At 45.4% G+C, this 19,683-nt stretch overlaps 1 protein-coding gene across 1 annotated transcript in view; it reads left to right on the top strand.

The window, feature by feature from the left end:
• The window catches only part of LOC119958453, a 55,641-nt gene that overhangs the window by 803 nt on the left and 35,155 nt on the right, over window positions 1-19,683 (top strand). The window lies entirely within an intron of this gene.

Raw genomic sequence — 19,683 nt, 5'->3', positions numbered from 1 at the left:
CGGCACCGTGCTGCCCCGGCTTTCTATTTATGTGTTATTTTTGTGCAACTTACCACTTCACTCAACTAATGAGGGAGCTACGTTCGGAAAGCTCGTGATTCTAAACAAACCTGTTGATCTTTAACCTGCTGTTGTCAGACTTCTTCCTGTGCCTATGACAAATTAATTTCTGTACGCATCGGTCTGGGCTCAATAAAACTCGAGAGGGATTTGTAGCTAACGTATTATTTATTTTTAAACAATTTGCAAGGCTGACCCGCTCTATAGAGATTCAGAACACATGCAGGCTCCTGAAGCCCCCGGAAACGAATGAAGTCAGAGACAAAGAGATTTCTGCACATATCATTCAAATGGCATCATGTTTCACTTACAAGATTCCCATAGTTCATCCGATACACCTCCTGACCTGGCCATATGTCCTGATTGGCTCACTTCGCTTTCCTCAACTCTGGTCCTCTTGTTACCCATCATCATTTTCACCACCCTCTGCACGAGGCTCCCTTCCCCCCTCCTAGCCATGCTTTGCTCAATCTCTTTGTTCTTTGTCTGTGAGCTCACTACCATCAGACTGGCTCTATCATCTACATTATTCTAAGTAATAATACTATTTTATATCACATTCGTTTGTTCAATTCCTCACCTACACCATGCAACTCCGGCATCTCCACATTATGGCTTCGTGGTTGAAGGAAGTGCAGGATTGGCAGCTGAACGTTAGAGGATATAGATGCTTCAGCAAAGATAGAGGGGTGGTTTAAAAGTGGTGGTGGTAGAGCATTACTGGTTGAGTAGGCTACTATAGCCGTAATACCAGAGGACAATTCGGTATGGCTCATACAACGAGGTATTCTGGGAAGGGACTGGAAGGGAGCAATCATAATGTTAGGGGTTTATTACAAGTCCCCTAATGGTCAGCAGGACATAGATGAGCAGATATGTGAAGAGATTTTGGAGAGTTGCAAAAGTAGCAGCGTTGTTATGGTACGAGATTTTAATTTCCCCGAGATTGACTGAGACACACTCAATTCAAGGGCTTGGATTGTGAAGGATTTTTAAGGTGCACCCAGGAACGAGTCTTCATGCAATATTGAGAGAGTGCAATTAGGGAAGGGGCAGTACTTGATCTGGTAATCGGGAATGACCTGGCCAGGTGGCTGTGGTTTCAGTAAGGGAACATTTTGTGAGTAGTTACCACAATTCCGTACATTTTATGGTACTTTTGGACAGGGATGAAGGTCACCCTGGCGTTAAACTGGGGAAAGGTAAATTACGATAATATTAGATAGGAATTTCAGACTTTGATATCGGTACGGTTGTTGGATGGTAAATAAACATCGGAAATGTGCAAGTCACTCAAAACACAGTTGATTAGGAGTCTGTAAAGTCACTGGGAAAACGAAGGATAAGTATGGGAAGTTTAGGGCGCTTTGTATAACGAGGGGTATTGTGAACCGCGTCAAAAAGAAAAATAATACTTTTTACGGTCTAGAAGGGTAGGAACAGTCGAAACTGTCATGTGAGAGTACCTTTAGGAAATGGGTGTTTATCAATGGATGTGCATGCAAAAATCTGTAGTGAGAGTACCTTTAATAAATGGGGGTATATTACTGCAGTGATGTCAAAGTGTGGATGGAGCAGGGCTGTCTGTCAGCTTTTTACTTTTGTTTGAGGCTGTTTGCTGCAGGTTGTATTCTAGTCTCGTTTTCAGTGTTGGCTCTGAAGCCAGACAGCGCTGGTGTACTGTTGATCTCTCTGCCATGAAAAGACCATCTCTTGAACATTTGGTGAATTCCGAATTCTAAATGTTCTCAGCAGAGAATGTAAACCTGATGTGCTTCATGTAAAAGGTGTTTTAAATCTTATGGATGTTAAAATGAACGCTTAAAGGATTACTTAGTGTTGTCTACTTTGGGGGTTGTATTTGAATTAATGGTTGCTAATATGTTCACTGTATGTTGTAAAAATGTTAACTTGAGTTCATAGAGTAATCATTGTTTTGATTTTAAAAATGATTTCTCCATTCCGCTGTACCACACCTGTAGAGTGGGCCGTGTGCTCCCCATACCACAATATATTAAAATCCATGCTACACTTTGCGGTTCTCTAAACCCTGACTCATAACAAAACACTTGAGGAGTCTAAAGGAAGTAGGAAGTTACTTAACGGAAAATTAGGAGGACTAGCAGGGAGCCATGAAAATTCCTTGACAAATATGATTTAAATGAATCCCAAAGCTTTTTATTCAGATATACAAAAATGCTATAGGGTGGCCAGGGAAAGGGTTGGACCACTTGAGGACAGTGGGGGAAGTATATGTGCCGAGCCAGTAGAAATAGGCGAGGTACTAAATGCGTACTTTGCATCAGTGTTCACCAAATAAATGACTTCGTAGAGGGTGATTCGTGGGTCGGGTGTGTAAACAATATGGGTGATCGTGACATCGAAAAGGAGGAGGTATGGGGTATTTAAAAAGATAATAAGGTTGATAAGTTTCCTGGGCCGGAGGAGGTTTCCCCCAGAATGCTGAGTGAACCAAGCGAGCAACCTGCTAGGGCCCTGACTGACGTCTTTGTATTCTCATTTGCTACATGTGAGGGCCCAGAGGACAGGAGAATATCTAATGTTTCGGAAAGGTAGCAGCGATAATCTTGGAACAAATGGCCGGTGAGCCTCACGTCGGTAGTAGGTAAATTAATGGGGGAACTTTTCAAGGTCAGGAATTATATCCATTTGTAAGTAAATAAGCTCGTTAGCGATAGAGGACCATGGATTTGTGAAGAGGAATCCGTGCCTCACTAACATAATCAGATTTTTTGAGGAAATAATAAATATCTTGGTGAAGGGAGAATGGTGGATGCTGTTGACATAGACTTCAGTAAAGCCTTTGACAAGGTGCCTCATGGAAGACGACTGGTACAATAGTCATTTCACAGGTGATCAGCGGTGAGCTGGTAAGATGGATCAAGAGGTGGTTCGGTCACAGAAGGCAAAAGGCAGCAGTAGAAGTATTTTTCTGAATGCAAGGTCTGACGAGCGGTGTCCCACAGGGACATGTGCGCTGGGGCTCTGTTTTTTGTAATATACATAAACGATTTGGAGGAAAATGGTCTGATTGGTAAGTTCCTGGATGACACTGAGGATGGTGGAGTGGCAGACAGTATCGAGCGTTGTCAGAGAATACAGCTGCGCAAAGAAATGGCAAATGGAGTTTAATCCGGACGACTGTGACGTTATTAATTATGGTAGCTCTAACATAGAGGTGAAATATAACGTAATTGTCAACACCATTAGGAAAACAGAAGGTCAGAGAAATCTGGGCGTACAGGTCCACATACTTTTGAAAGTTGCAAAATAGATGGACAAGGTAGTCAGGAAAGCATATGAAAAAAAAGGGTGCAGAGGAGGTTCACCAGGATGTTGCCTGGTATGGAGGGTGCTAGCTATGAAGAAAGGTTGAGTAGATTAGGATTGTTTTCGTTGGCAAGACGGAGGTTGAGGGGGGACCTGATTGAGGTCTACAAAATTATGAGAAGTATGGACAGGGTGGATAGCAACAAGCTTTTCCCAAGAGTGGAAGTGTCAGTTACAAGGGGTCACGATTTCAATGTGAGAGGGAGAAAGTTTAAGGGAGATGTGCGTGGAAAGTTTTTTTACGCAGAGGGTGGTGGGTGCCTGGAACGCTTTACCAGCGGAGGTGGTAGAGGCGGGCACGATAGCATCATTTAAGAAGCATCTAGACAGGTATATGAATGGGCGGGAACAGAGGGAAGTAGACCTTTGAAAATAGGAGACAGGTTTAGATAAAGGAGCTGGATCGGCGCAGGCTGGGAGGGCTGAAGGGCCTGTTCCCGTGCTGTAATTTTCTTTGATCTTTGTTCTTTGAAATGCTTGCCTTCATAGAATGGGACATCGAGTATAAAAACTGGCAAGTCGTATCAGTTGCACAGAATTTTGGTAAGGCTACACTTGGAATATTGCGCATAAACCTGGTTTCCACACCACGGGAAGAATGTAGAGGCTTTGGATGCAGAGGACGGAACCAGGATGTTCCCTGGACTGGAGTGTGTTAGCTATGCGCAGAGGCTGAAGAGACTCGCACTATTATCATTCAATAGGCGGAGGTTGTGGAGTGACCTGATAGTGGTCTGCAAGATGTTGCGGGACATGGATAGTGTGGATAGTCAGGCACTCTTTCCCAGGGTGGAGGGGTTAGTCACCAGGGGGCATGGGTTTCACAGGGATCAGTTCTGGGGCCTTTGTTCGTGGAAAATATACAGAATTTGAAAAACAATGTAGCTGGTCTGATTCGTAAGCTCGCAGAGGACACAAAACCTGGTGGAGTTGCGGATTGTGAAGATGATTGTCATAGGATACAGCAGCATTTCAATTGGTTGGAGTCTTGGGCAGAGAAATGTCAGATGGAATGTAATCCGGCCACAAGTGAGGTGATGCACTTTGTCCAATGCATTACGCAATAAATGGTAGAACTCTTGCGAGTAGAGACAGGCAGAGAGATCTGGGCTTCCATGTCCACCGATCTCTGAAAGTGGCAAGCATGTGGATAAGGTGGTCAATAATGCATACCGCATGCTGGCCTCTATCGGTCGATGCATTCAATATAATAATTGGCACGCCACGTTGAAGCTGCACAGGACCTCACTTAGGCCTCATTTGGAATATTATCCAAAATTCTGGTGGTCACACTACCAGAAGGACGTGGATGCTTTGGAGAGGACTTTGAATCGGTTTACTCGGATGTTGTCTGGTATGGAGGTATTAGCTATGAGGAGAGGTTAGATAAACTCAGTCTTTTCTCACTGAAGCGACGGAGGTTGAGAGGCTATCTGATTGAGGTCTGCAAGATAATGAGTGGCATGGACAGAGTGGATAGTCAGATGCTCTTTCGTAGGGTATGGAGTCGCTTACTAGGGGACATAAAGTTAATTCGCGAAAAACGTTTCGAACAGATGAGCGAAGCACGTTTTTTACACAGAAAGTGGTAAATATATGTAGTGTGCTGTCTGGGGTGTTGGTGGGAGCAGGTACAATAGCGGCATTTAAGGTGCATCTGGACAAGTATATCAAGAGGGTGGGAATGGAAAGACACGCAGTCTGTAAGCGTAGACGGTTTTAGTTTGGGCAAATATCAAGTTCGGCAAAGGCTTGGAGGGCCGAAGAGCCTGTTCCTGTGTTGTATTGTTCTTTGTTCTTCATTCTTTGTTCTTTTTCAGTATATCCATGAGATCCCCTCTATCTACAGAACATGTTACTTCTCACAATGAAACCAATAAATGTGTTAAACGTGATGTCCCTTTCATAAAACCATGATGGTACTGCCCAAGTACATTGTCTCTTTCTAAGTAACCACAATGGATTGTGTAATAATAGCTTCTAACGGCTTCCCAAAGACAGACGCTTAACTAACTGGCCTCATTTATCTTGCATTTTCTCTCTCTCTATTGTTGAATAAATGCGTTACAGTCACTATTTTACAGTCTAATGAAACCTTCCTGGAATCGATGGAATTTTGGAGAACTACAGCCAACACATTAACTATCTCACTGGCAACTTCTTTGACGGAGCACTTGCTGTGCGTGCTGTATAGTTTTACCCCACTGAGACAAGGAAGGAATGGTACGGTGAAGGAGCCTTGCGTGACAAGAGACGTTGAGCGTGAAGTCAAAAGGGGGAAGGCAGCTGACATAAGGTTGAGGAAGTAAGGATCTGGCTCGGTTGTAGAGGGTTAAAGAAATCAAAAATTGACTGAGGAGATCTGGAAGGGGGCATTGAACGACCTCGGTGGGAAGGATGAGGGAAAACCCAAAGGCGTTCTTCACTCATGGGAGAAACAACAGACTGATCAGAGTGAGAGTAGGGCCGATCGGGGATAGTGGAGGGAACTTTTGCAGAGAGTCTGATGAAGAAGCGGAGCCCCGAAATGAATATTATGCTTCAGAATTCAGGAGACTGAGGAAGCAGGTTAATAACTTCGAACAGGTTGATATTAAGAAGGACGATGGGCTGGAAAGTTGAAAACTATCAGGAGGATAAGTCCCCAGGGCCTGACGGGATGTACCCAAGGCTACGACGAGAAGGGAGGGAGGACATTGCTGCGCCGTTGACGATGATCTTTGTGTCCTCACTCTCCACTGGAGTAGAACCGGATGATTGGAGGGAGGTGAATGTTGTTCCCCTGTTCAAGAAAGGGAATAGGGAAATATCAAGGAATTACAGACCCACTGGTCTTACTCTGTGGTGAGCAAAATATTGGAAAGGATTCTGAGAGACATGGTGGGTTTTCCGCCGGCGGGACTCTCCGATTTGCCGGCGAACGGGATTTTCCAGGGCGTGGGGCTGCACCAAAATGAGAAACCTCATTGACCGGTCAGCGTAGTGGAGAATCTCGCCGGCGTGTCGGGGCAGAAATGTGGCGCAGTAGGGCAGAGAATCAAGCCCAAGATTTATGATTATTTAGAAAAACATAGTTTGATTAAAGCTAGCCACCATGGCTTTGAGAGGGTCAGTTAATACTTCACAAGCCTCATTGAATTCTTTGAGAATGTGGCGGGACATATTGATCAAGGTCGGGCAATGGATGCGTGTATATGGATTTCTGTAAAGTATTCGACAAGGTTCCCCATGGTAGACTCATTCAGACAGTCAGGGACCATGGGATGCAGGGACATTTGACTGACCGAAAGAAGACAACTAGTGGTAGTGAATCGAAAGAATTCTGTCTGGAGGTCGGTGACTAGTCATTTGTCCTGGGACCTTTGATCTTTGTGGGGTTTTTTTTTGGTTGAGGAATTGGAAGTTTGCCGATGAAATGAAGGTTGGTGGAGTTGTAGAATCCGCCAATGGCTGTTGGAGGTTAAAACAGGACATTGACAGATGCAAAGCTGGTCTGAGAAGAGTCAGATAGAACAACGAAAATTACAGCGCAGTACTGGCCCTTCGGTCCTTGATGTTGCGCCGACCAGTGAAACCCCTCTAAAGCCCAATGACACTATTCCCTTATGATCCATATGATTACCCAATGATCATTGAAATGCCCTTAATGATGGCGAAACCGCTACTGTTGCCGGCAGGACATTCCACGCCCTTCTCTCTGAGTAAAGAACTTCCTTCTGACATCTGTCCTATATCTATCTCCCCTCAATTTAAAGCTATGTCCCCTCGTGCTAAACATCACCATCCGAGGAAAACGGGTCTCACTGTCCGCCCTATCTAATCCTCTGATCATCTTGTATGCCTCAATGAAGTCACCCCTTAATCGTCTTCTCTCGAACAAAACCAGCCTTAAGTCCCTCAGCCTTCCCTCATAAGATCTTCAATCCATACCAGGCAACATCCTAGTAAATCTTCTCTGCACCCTTTCCAGTGCTTCAACATCCTCCTATAATGCGGCGACAAGACCTGCACGCAATACTCCAAATGCGGCCGCACCAGAGTTTTCTCCAAATGCAACATGGCCACATGGCTCCGAAACTCAATCCCGTACGCCTTCTGAACAACCTTATCAACCTGGGTGGCAACTTTCAGGGACCTATGTACATGGATACCGAAATCTCTCAGCTCATCCACACTACCAATAATCTTACCATTACCCCAGTACTCTGTCGTCCTGTTGTTCCTTCCAAAATGAATCACCTCACACTTTTCTGCATTAAATCCCATTTGCCACCTCTCAGCACATCTCTGCAGCTTATCTGTGTCCCTCTGTAATTTGTAGCGTCCTTCCTCACTGTCCACAACTCCGCCGACTTTAGTGTCATCTTCAAATTTACTCACCCATCCTTCTACACCCTCCTCCAGGTCATTTATAAAAATGACAAACAGCAGTCGCCCCAAAACATATCCTTGTGGTACAACACTAGTAACTGAACTCCAGGCTGAACATTTCCCATCAACCACACCCTTTGTCTTCTTTCAGCTAGCCAATTTCAGATCCAAACTGCCAAATCACCCTGAATCCCATGCCTCCGTATTTTCTGCAATAGCCTACCATGGGGAACCTTATCAAACGTCTTACTGAAAACTGTATACAACAGATCAACTGCTTTACCCTCGTCCACCTGCTTGGTCACATTCTCAAAGAAGCCAATGCGGTTTGTGAGGCACGACCTACCATTCACAAAAGCGCGTTGACTATCGCTAATCAAATTTTTCCTTTCCAGATTATTATAAAAACTGTCTCGAAGAATTCTCTTCTGTAATTTCCCTTTCGTAAGGCTCACGACCTGGAAGTTCCCAGGATTATCCTTGCTACCATTCGGAAACAAAGGAAAAACATTGGCTATTCTCCAGTCCTCCTGGACATCATCTGAAGACAGTGAGGAATTCCCTCTCTTGCCTCTTTCTGTATTCTGGGGTAGATCCCATCGTGCCCTGGAGACTTAGCTACCTTAATATATTTCAAGAAGCCCAACACCTCGTTTTTTTGGATATCAATCTGACCCAGTCTATCTACAAACCCTTCACCAGATTGAACATGCACCAATTCCTTCTCTTTGGTAAATACGGATGCAAAGTATTAATTGAGTACCTCGCCCAATTCATGTGGCTCCTCACATAGATTCGCTCGCCTGTAATTCATTGGGCCAACTCTTTCCCTGCCTCCTCTCTTGCTTTTTATGTACTTGTAAAATGCCTTGGGATCTTCCTTAACCCTCTTTGGCAATGCCAATGACAATGAACTTGTAGCCCTCCTGACTACTTGCTAAATTCTTTCCGACTTTGCTTGTATTCCACACAGGTTTCGTCTGTTCCCAGCCTTCTAGCACTGAGAAACGCCGCCTTTTTCTTTTTGATGGGGCCCACAATACCTCTCGTTATCCAAGGTTCCAGAAATTTGCCGTATTATCCTTCTTCCGCACAGGAGCATGCCATGAACACTTGTGGATACATGATAGCTGGGAATTAGCTCAATAAAGGGCTTAGGAGAGCTGGGGGAGGGGGGGGGGGGGGTGGGTGGCATGAGAAGTCCTTGGTGGTTAGGATCAAGGCTTTTTACACTTATGTGAGGAATAAAAGAATGACCAATGTGAAGTTAGGGCCGGTAGAGGACGTGTGCGAACGTGTGCAGGGAGTCTGAAGGTATAGGAAAGGCCCTAAATGAATATTCGTCTTCAGTGTTTACAAAGGAGAGGGTCCAGGTTGTTGTTGATAGTGCGATAAAGGCTGGTAGGTTGGAGGAGGTAGACATGCGGAAGGAAGATGTGTTAGAAATTTTGAGAAGCCTGGGGATAGATAGGTCCCCTGGGTCTGATGGGATATATCCTCGGATTCTTTCGGAGGCGAGGGATGAGAATGCAGAGCCTTTGGCTTTGATCTTTATGTCCTCACTGTCGACAGGAATAGTGCCAGAAGACTGGAGAGAGGCGAATGTTGTCCCCTTAATCAAGAAAGGGAATGGGTATAACCCTGGGAATTATCGGGAGGTTAGTCTCACTTCGGTCATAGGTAAATTATAGGAAAGGGTCCTGAGGGATAGGATGTTTGAAAATTTGGAAAGATACAGCTTAATCCAGGATAGTCAGCACAGATTTGTGAGGGGAAAGTCTTGCCTCGCAAATTTGATTGTATTCTTTGAGGAGGCGACTGAGTACAGAGTGAAGGTAGAGCAGTTGATGTCGTACACAAAGATTTTAGTAAGGCGTTTGATGAGGTGCCCCGTGGTCGGCTCATGCAGAAAGTAAGGAGGCATGGCAAAGAGGGAAATTTGGCCGAAACGATAATTAACTGGCTATCACACAGCAGACAGAGGTGGCAGAATGTAAAGTTTCATCCTGGAACCCAGTCACCAGCGATGCACCACAGGGATCAGTGCTGGTTCCTTTGTTATTTGTGATTTTGTCAATGACTTGAATAATGGAGTTGGAAGTTGGATTAGTGAATTTTCTGATGCCACAGAGATTGGTGGAGCAGTGGATGAGGTGGTGGGCTGTTTTAGGCTGCAAAGAGACGTTGATAGGATGCACAGCTGAGATGAAATGTTGCAGATGGAGTTGAACCCGGATAAGTGTGAGGTGATTCATTTTTGTCTGACAAATTTGAATGCGGATTACAGGGTTAACGGCAGGGTTCTGAGGAATGTGGAGAAGCATAGAAATCTCTGAGTTGATGTCCACAGATCTCTGAAGATTGCCACCCACGAGGATAGAGCCGAAAAGGTAGCCTATAGTGCTTTAGCATTTTTTAACAGGGGAATTGAGTTTATGAGCCGTGAGGTTATGCTACAACTGTACCAGACATTGGTTAGACTACATTTGGAGTCTTGTGTGCAGTTCTGGTCATCTCATTATAAGAAGTATGTGGAAGCATTAGAAAAGGTGCAAATGAGTTTTACCAGGATGCTGCCTTGACTGGGGGGTAGGTCTTATGAGGAAAGGATGAGGGAGGTATGGCTTTTCTCAATTGGGGCGAAGGAGGATGCGAGGTGACTTTGTTGAGATGTGTAAAATGATGCGAGGGATAGATAGAGTGGACGTTCAGCGACATTTTCCTCGGGTGGATGTAGCTGATACAATTCTAAATTTCATGGTGATAGATACAGGAGGGATGCCAGAGGTAGGTGCTTTACTCAGGGAATGGTTGGGGCGTGGAACGCACTCCCAGCTATGGTAGTGGACTCGGACATTTTCGGATCTTTCAAGAGGTTATTGGTTAGGCATATGGAGCATATGGAGGCATATGATTGGGAGTAGGTTGATTTGATCTTGCTATCAGACAAGTTCGGAACAACATCGTGGGCCGAAGGGCCTGTACTGTCCTGTACAGTTCTATGTTCTATTTCTATAACTGCTGCTCCAGCCGAACCATGTAGTCTGTGACGAGCTCCAGCTGGGTGCACATTTTTCAGATGAAGGCATCCTGGACGCTGGAAGCCTCCGGGACCTGTCGCATCTCAGTCAAAGCACTGCACCCTTCTGATTGACAGTGTGTTAATTAATTAGGAAATTAAATACAAAAATTAAAAAGTTACGCATTCCGAAGCTAAAACATTGAAGCAGAAAGAGGGAATAGGGCCACCATGGCTCTGAGGAAGAGCAGACAGAGAGATGTTGCTGAACACAGCGGGTCTGGAGGCCTGAAGTGCGTATGTTTTAATGCAAGGTGTATAACAGGTAAGGCAGATGAACCGATGGCTTGGATTAGCACTTGCATCTATGATGTCTTGCCATCACAGTGACCTGATTGAGGTAAAAACAGGATTGGCAGCTAAACATTCCAGGATGTAGATATTTCAGTCGGTATAGAGGGGGAGGTAAAAGGGGCGGAGGTATTGCTACTCGTTACGGGGAATATCACAGCTGTACTGCGAGAGGACACCTCAGAGGACAGCGAGGCTGTATGGAATAAGATGGGTGCAGTCACAATGTTCGGGGTTGACTACAGGCCTCCCAACCGCCAGCGGGAGACATAAGGAACAGATAGGTAGACAGATTTTGGAAAGGAGTAAAAGCACCAGGTTTGTTATGATGGAAGAATTCAACGTCCCCAATTTTGACTGGGACTCACTTAGTGTTAGGGGCTTGGACGGGGCACAGTTTGTAAGGAGCATCCAGGAGGAGTTAATAGAATATGTAGATGGTCCAACTAGGGAAGGGGCTGTACTGGGCCTGGTATTGGGGAATGAGCCCGGCCAGGTGGTAGACGTTTCAGCAAGGGAGCATTTCAGGAACAGTGACCACAATTCAGTAAGTTTTAATGTGCTGGTGGAGAACGGTAGAGTGGTTCTCGGGTGAATGTGTTAAATTGGGGGAGGCTAATTATAACGATATCAAGCGGTTACTAAAGAACATAGATTGGGGGCGGATGTTTGAGGGTAAATCAACATCTGATATGTGGGAGGATTTCAAATGTCAGTTGAAAGGAATTCAGGACTTGCATGTTCCTGTGCGGAAGAAGGATGAATACGGCGAATTTCAAGTACATTAAAAGGAAGAGGATAGCCAGGGAAAGGTTTGGCGCAGTGAAGGACAGGGGAGGGAATCTATGTGTGGAGCCAGATGAAATGGGCTAGGCACAAAATGAATACTGAGCATCAGTATTCACCAAAGGGAAGGGATTGGTGCATGTTCAGTCTGGCGAAGTGTGTGTAGATAGCCTGGGTCTCATTGAGATACAAAAAGACGAGGTGTTTTTTTTTATAAATTTAGATTATCCAATTATATTTTTTTCAATTAAGGGGCAATTTTTTTTTATTGTGGCCAATCGACCTATTCTGCACATCTTTGTGTTGTGGGGGTGAAACCCACTCAGACACGGGGAGAATGTGCAAACTCCACACGGACAGTCACCCAGGGCCGGGATTCGAACCTGGGTTCTCAGCGTCGTAGGCAGCATTGCGAACCACTAGGCCACCGTGCTGCCCTATAAAGACGAGTTGTTGTGCGTCTTGAAAAATATTAAGGCGGATAAGTCCCCTGGACCGGATGGGAACAACTCCAGAATACTTACGGAGGTAAGAGAGGAAATTGCTGAGACCTTGACAGATATGTTTGGATCCTCAATGTCTTCAGGTGATGTCCCGGAGGGCTGGAGCATAGCCAATGTTGTTCCTTTGTTTAAGAAGGGTAGCAAGGACAATCCAGGGAACTACAGGCCGGTGAGCCTCACGTCAGTAGTAGGAACATTACTGGAGAGAATATTCGAGATAGGGTCTACCCCCATTTGGAAGCAAGAGAGGAAATTGCCGAGGCCTTGATAGATATGTTTGGTTCCTCACTCTCTTCAGGTGACGTCCCGGATTACGGAGAGGCAGCACAGTTTTGTTAAGGGGAGGCCTTGTCTCACTAACTAGATAGAGTCGAGGTCACAAAATGATTGATTCAGGTGGCGCAGTGGAAGTTGTCTATTTGGATTTCCGTATGGCCTTTGACAAGGTCCCTCATGGCAGACTGGTACAAAAGGATAAGTCGCACGGAATCAGGAAAATGGAAAGATGAATACAGAACTGGCTAGGTCATAGAAGGCAGGAGTAGAAATGGAAGGGTGCTTTTCAGATTGGAGGGCTGTGGCTAGTGGTGTTCCGCAGGGATCAGTGCTGGGACCTTTGCTGTTCGTAGTATATATAAATGATTTGGAGGAAAATGTCACTGGTCTGATTAGGAAGTTTGCAGACGACACAAAGGTTGGTGGAATTGCGGATAGCGATGAGGAATGTCAGGGGATACAACATGATTTAGATCATTTCGAGATTTGGGCGGCGAGATGGCAGATGGAGTTTAATGTGGACAAACGTGAGGTAATGCATTTTGGAAGGTCTAATGCAGGAGAGGAATATACCGTGAATGGTAGAACCCTCAAGAGCATTGACAGTCAGAGAGATCTTGGTGCACACGCCCACAGGTCACTAAAAGGGGCAACACAGGTGGAGAAGGTAGTCAAGACGTCACACGGCATGCCTGCCATCTTGGCCGGGGCACTGAGTATAACAATTGGCAAGTAATTCTGCAGCTGTATCGAACCTTCGTTCGGCCACACACACGGTCAGTATTGTGTTCAATTCTGGCCGTCACACTACCAGAAGGATGTGGAGGCTTCAGAGAGAGTGCAGAAGAGATTTAGCTGGATGTCGCCTTGTAAGGAGGGCATTAACTATAACGAGAGGCTGAATAATCTTGTTTTTTTCTCACTGGAACGACGGAGGTTGAGGGGCGACCCGATAGATGTCTACAAAAATGATGAAGGACAAAGACAGAGTGGATAGTTGGAGACTGTTTCCCTGCGTAGAGGGGTCAATTACTAGGGTTTAATGTGCAAGGGGCAATGTTTAGAGGAGATGTGCGAGGCAAGTTTTTTTTACACAGAGGTTAGTGGGTGCCTGGAACTCGCTGCCGGAGGAGGTGATGGAAGCAGAAACCGTAGTGACGTCGTTTAAGGGGCATCTTGAGAAATAGATGAATAGGATGGGAATGGAGGGATACGGACCCTGGAAGTGCAGAATATTTTAGTATCGATGGGCAGCATGGTCAGCGCAGGCTTGGAGGGCCGAAGGGCCTGTTCATGTGCTGTACTTTTCTTTGTTCTTTGTTCACGTAACCCTCAACGTTGCCACCCAGGTCGATAGGTTTGTTAAAAAACCGTATGGTATGTTGGCTTTAGTTAACAAAGAACAAAGAAAATTACAGCACAGGAACAGGCCCTTCGGCCCTCCCAGCCTGCGCCGATCCAGATCCTTTATCTAAACCTGTCTCCTATTCTTCAAGGTCTGCTTCCCTCTGCTGCCGCCCGTTCATATACCTGTCTAGATGCCTCTTAAATGATGCTATCGTGCCCGCCTGTACCACCTCCGCTTGTAAAGCGTATCAGGCACCCACCACCCTCTGCGTAAAAAACGTTCCACGCTCATCTCCCTTAAACTTTCCCCCTCTCACCTTGAAATCGTGACCCCTTGTAACTGACACCCCCATTCTTGGAAAAAGCTTGTTGCTATCCACCCTGTCCATACCTCTCATAATTTTGTAGACCTCAATTAGGTCCCCCCTCAACTTCCGTCGTTCCAACGAAAACAATCCTAATCTACTCAACCTTTCTTCATTGCTCGCACCCTCCATACCAGGCAACATCCTGGTGAACCTCCTCTGCACCCTCTGCAAAGCATCCACATCCTTCTGGTAATGTGGCGACCAGAACTGCACGCAGTATTCCAAATGTGGCCTAACCAAAGTCCTATACATCTGTAACATGACCTGCCTACTCTTGTACTCAATACCCCGTCCGATGAAGGCAAGCATGCTGTATGCCTTCTTGACCACTCTATCAACCTGCGTTGCCACCTTCAGGGTACAATGGACCTGAACTCCCAGATCTCTCTTTACATCAATTTTCCCCAGGACACTTCCATTGACCATATATTCCGCTCTTGAATTTGATCTTCCAAAATGCATCACGTCGCATTTGCCTGGATTGAACTCCATCTGCCATTTCTCTGCCCAACGCTCCAATCGATCTAGATTTTATTGTATTCTCTGACAGTCCTCCTCGCTATCTGAAACTCCATCAATCTTAGTACCATCTGCAAACTTGCTAATCAGATCACCTACACCTTGCTCCAGGTCATTTATGTAGATCACAAACAACAGTGGTCCGAGCACGGATCCCTGTGGAACACCACTTGTCACCGTTCTCCGTTTTGAGACACTCCCTTTCACCACTACTCTCTGTCTCCTGTTGCCCAGCCAGTTCTTTATCCATCTAGCTAGTACACCCTGTAGCCCATACGACTTCACTTTTGCCATCAACCTGCCATGAGAAACCTTATCAAACGCTTTACTAAAGTCCATGTATATGACATCTACAGCCCTTCCCTCATCAATTATCTTTGTCAATTCCTCAAAGAATACTATTAGGTTTGTAAGACATGACCTTCCCTGCACAAAACCATGCTGCCTATCACTGATAAGTCTATTTTCTTCAAGATGTGAACATATCCTATCCCTCAGTATCTTCTCCAACAGTTTGCCTACCACTGTTGTCAAGCTCACAGGTCTGTAATTCCCTGGATTTTCCCTGCTACCCTTCTTTAACAAAGGGACAACATTAGCAATTCTCCAGTCATCCGGGACCTCACCCGTGCTCAAGGATGTTGCAAAGATATATGTTAATACCCCAGCTATTTCGACCCTCGCTTCCCTCAGTAACCTGGGATAGATCCCATCCGGTCCTGGGGACTTGTCCACCTTAATGTCTTTTAGAATACCCAAAACCTCCCCTTTCCGTATGCCAACTTGACCTAGAGTATTTAAACATCGATCCCTAGCCTCAACATCCGTATTGTCCCTCTCCTTTGTGAATACCGATGCAAAGTACTCATTAGGAACCTCACCCATTTCCTCGAGTCCACGCATAAATTCCCTCTCTTGTCTTTGAATGGGCCAATCCTTTCCCTAGTTACCCTCTTGCTCCTTTCATTTGTATAAAAGGCTTTGGAATTTTTCTTAACCCTTTTAGCCAAAGATATTTCATGACACCTTTTAGCCCATTTTATTGCGCGTTTGAGGTTTGTCCTACGTTCCCGATATTCCTCCAAAGCTTCATCAGTTTTGAGTCGCCTTGACCTTACATATGCTGCCTGTTTCATCTTTGCTAGTCTCACAATTTCATCTGTCATCCGATTCCCTAATCTTGTCATTTCTATCTCTCATTTGCACAGGAACGTGTCTGTCCTGCACCCTAATCAACCTTTCCTTGAAAGACTACCACATTTCAAAATTGATTAAGAGGGGGATTGAGGTTAAGAACGCGAGGTTTTGCTGCAGCTTTATAAAACTCTGGTTTGACCACACTTGGAATTTTGTGTCCAGTTCTGGTCGCCTCATTTTACGAAGGACGTGGATTGTTTGGAAAAGGTGTAGAGGAGATTTACCAGGATGCTGCCTGCACTGCCACTGCACTGCACTTATGAAGAAAGGTTGGGTGAGCTAGGGATTTTCTCACTGGAGCGAAGAATGAAGAGAGGTGACTTGATAGAATTGTACAAGGTGATGAGAGGAAGGACTAGGGCGGATAGACAGAGGCTTTTCCCAAGGGCGGAAATGGCTGCCACGGGGGGAAGTCATTTTAAGGTTATTGGAGGATGGTGTAGGAGATGGCAGACGTCGGTCCTTTGGACAGAGAGTGGTGGGTGTGTGGAATGCAATGCCAGCGGAAGTTATGGAGTCAGAGTCATTCGGGACAATTAAGCGACTCTTGGACAGACACATGGACAGCAGCAAATTGAATGGATTTAGGTTAACTGATATTAGACAAGGATAAGTGGTCGGCACAGAATCGTCGGCCGAAGTGCCTGTACTGTGCTGCATTGTTCTTTTTTCTATGTTCTAATTCTTTGGTCGAAGCACATCAGAAATCCAATAATTCGATCATTTCCACTCGCCTAGTAATTCTAATTTTCCCGAGTTTTCCTCTCCATTTCCTGCTTTACTGCTATTCTGGGTTGTTATTTAAAGGAAATCGTAGAATTAGAATTTGCAGGGCATAAGGAGGACATTCGGCCCATCGAGTCTGCTACGGCCCTTTTAAAGAGCCACCCATTTAAACCCACGCCTCTACCCTGTCACCATGCGACTCACTAAACCCACCCAACGGTTTTGGACACGAAGGGCGATTTATCACGGCCTATTCACCTACCCTGCACATATTTGGACTGTAGGAGGAAACCGGAGCACCCGGAGGAAGCCCACGCAGACACAGGGTGAACGTAAAGACTCCACACTGAGTGTGACCCAAGCGTGAATCGATCCTGGAACACTGGAGGTGTGAAAAAAACTTTGCCAACCAATGTGCAACCGCGCTGCCCATGTATCCTCTATATCGAAGTTTGGTGTAAATTGTCTGTTGAATTCATCTATTACCTCCTCAATTTCCATGTTTACTTTCCAAGATTCCCTTCGTATCGACCAACATTATCCAAGATGTCGCCGGAGCAAGGCGACTCTCTGCAAGCTCTCCCCAACAGATCCACTTTTTGGTCTGTTGAGCTGCTTGCAGAAAAAATACCTTTCACTGTACCTCAGTACACGTGACAATAAACAAATCCAATCCAATCCAATCCAATCCCTGTTATCTCTTTGGTCTAAAAATATAGATGGGATACTCTATCTATTTATATTTATATTTATAGCTTGCTGTCCCTCGTACGATGTTTACTTGTTTCAAATTATTTGATTTTTTTTCCTTCCGAAATTGTTTTTCAATATCCAAACTTTCCCAGCCCTCACATGGCAAGTGTTCGGACAATACCAACAGCTGTCGGCTGCACAGGGGAACAGGCAGGGGTACCCGTAATCTATGCTCCTGTTCACACTGACAATCGAGCCACTGGCCGTCGCCCTTAGGTCCATAAGATCAGAAGTCATTGCAGCAGAATTAAGCCACTCGGCCAATCGAGACTGCTGTGCCCTTCAATCCTGTCTGACATTTTTCTCATCCCCATTCACCTGCCTTATCACCATCATCCCTGATCCTCTTCTTAATCAAGAACCTGCCTATCTCTGTTTTAAAGACACTCAGTGATTTGGCCTCCACAGCCTTCTGCGGCAAAGCGTTCCACAGTTTCACCCCCTTCTGGCTGAAGAAATTCCTCCTCATCTCGGTTTTAAAGGGTCGCCCCTTTAGTCTGAGATGTGTCACTGCTTCCAGTTTATCCGACAAGTGGAAACATTATCTCTTTGTCCACTGTATCCAGGCCACGCAGTATCCTATAAGTCTCAATAAGATCCCCCCTCATCATTCTAAACGCCAACGAGTACAGACCCAGAGCCCTCAACCGTTCCTTATACGACAAGCTCTTCATTCCAGGGATCACGAAACTTATCCGAGTCTATTCAGCCTCTCTGCATTGCTAACACCCTTCAGACCAGGCAAAATCCTGGTAAACCTCCGCTGCACCATCCCCAAAGACGCTACCTCCTTTTTGTAGTGTGGCGACCAGATTTGTACGCAATATGCCAAGTGCTGCCTTACCAAGCTTCTATCGAACTGCAGCATGACTTGCCAGTTCGTGCATTGAATGCCCAGTCTAATAAAGGCAAGTCTTCCGTATACATCTTTGAATAACGTTTCCACTTTTGTTGCCTCTTTGAAAGATCTGTGCTGTGGGTGATCATGGCTCGGCACAACGTTGAGGGCCGAAGGGCCTGTTCTGTGCTGTACTGTTCTATGTTCTATGTTCTATGTTCTATGCTGTACCCCCACATCTCTCTGGATTTCTCTTTCCTAACAGTGTTTCATTTACGATATATTTACCCTCTATGTTAGGCCTACCAAATAGATTACATAGAACATAGAACAATACAGCACAGGCAGGTCTGTCGGCCACGATTTTGTGCCGACCATTTAACTCTCATATGAGATCAGCCTAACCTACTCACCTTCAATTTACTGCTGTCCGTGTGCCTTCCCAAAAGACGGTTAAATGTCGCTAATTACTCTTTCTCCACCACCTCCGCTGGCAGTCCATTCGACGGACCCAACACTCCCTGTCTAAAGAACTATCCTCTGACATCTCTGCTGTGCCATCCTCCAATCATCTTAAATTGATGTCCCTTTGTCACAGACATTTCCACTCTGGGGAAAAGTCTCTGCTACCCACTCTATCCATGCCTCTCATCACCTTGTACACTACTATCAAGTCACCTCTCTTCCATCTTCGCTCCAGTGTGAAAAGCTCAGACTCCCTCAATCTTTCTTCATAAGGCGTACCCTCCAGTCCTGGCAGCATCCTGGTAAATATCCTCTGCATCTGTCAAAAGCATCCATATCCATCCTATAATGAGGCGAACAGAACGGGACACAATATTACAAGTGTGGTCTAACCAGCGGTTTTTAAAGCTACAGCAAAACATCGTGGCTCTTAAACGCATTCCCCCGTTAATGAAAGACGTTAATGTCAAAGGAAGGACATTAATTTTAACTACTCTTTCAACATGGGTGGACACTTTGATGGATCTATGTACCTGGATGCCAAGATCCATCTGTTCCTCCACCCTTTCATAAATCCTTCCTTTAACCCTTTATTCAGCACTCAAATTCGACCTTCCAAAATGAATCACTTCTCATTTCTGGACTGTTGTACTGAGCTTTGGAGGAAATTATTCACCCAAAAGGTTGTGAATCTATGGAATCCCCTGCCCATTAAAGTAGTTGAGGCTCCATCGTTAAATATTTTCAAGGTAA

Source organism: Scyliorhinus canicula, chromosome 29 (genome assembly GCF_902713615.1).
Source record: "Scyliorhinus canicula chromosome 29, sScyCan1.1, whole genome shotgun sequence".
Lineage (NCBI taxonomy): Eukaryota > Metazoa > Chordata > Chondrichthyes > Carcharhiniformes > Scyliorhinidae > Scyliorhinus > Scyliorhinus canicula.
Note: the sequence above shows the minus strand (reverse complement) of the source record. Positions and strands in the feature narration are given on the sequence as shown.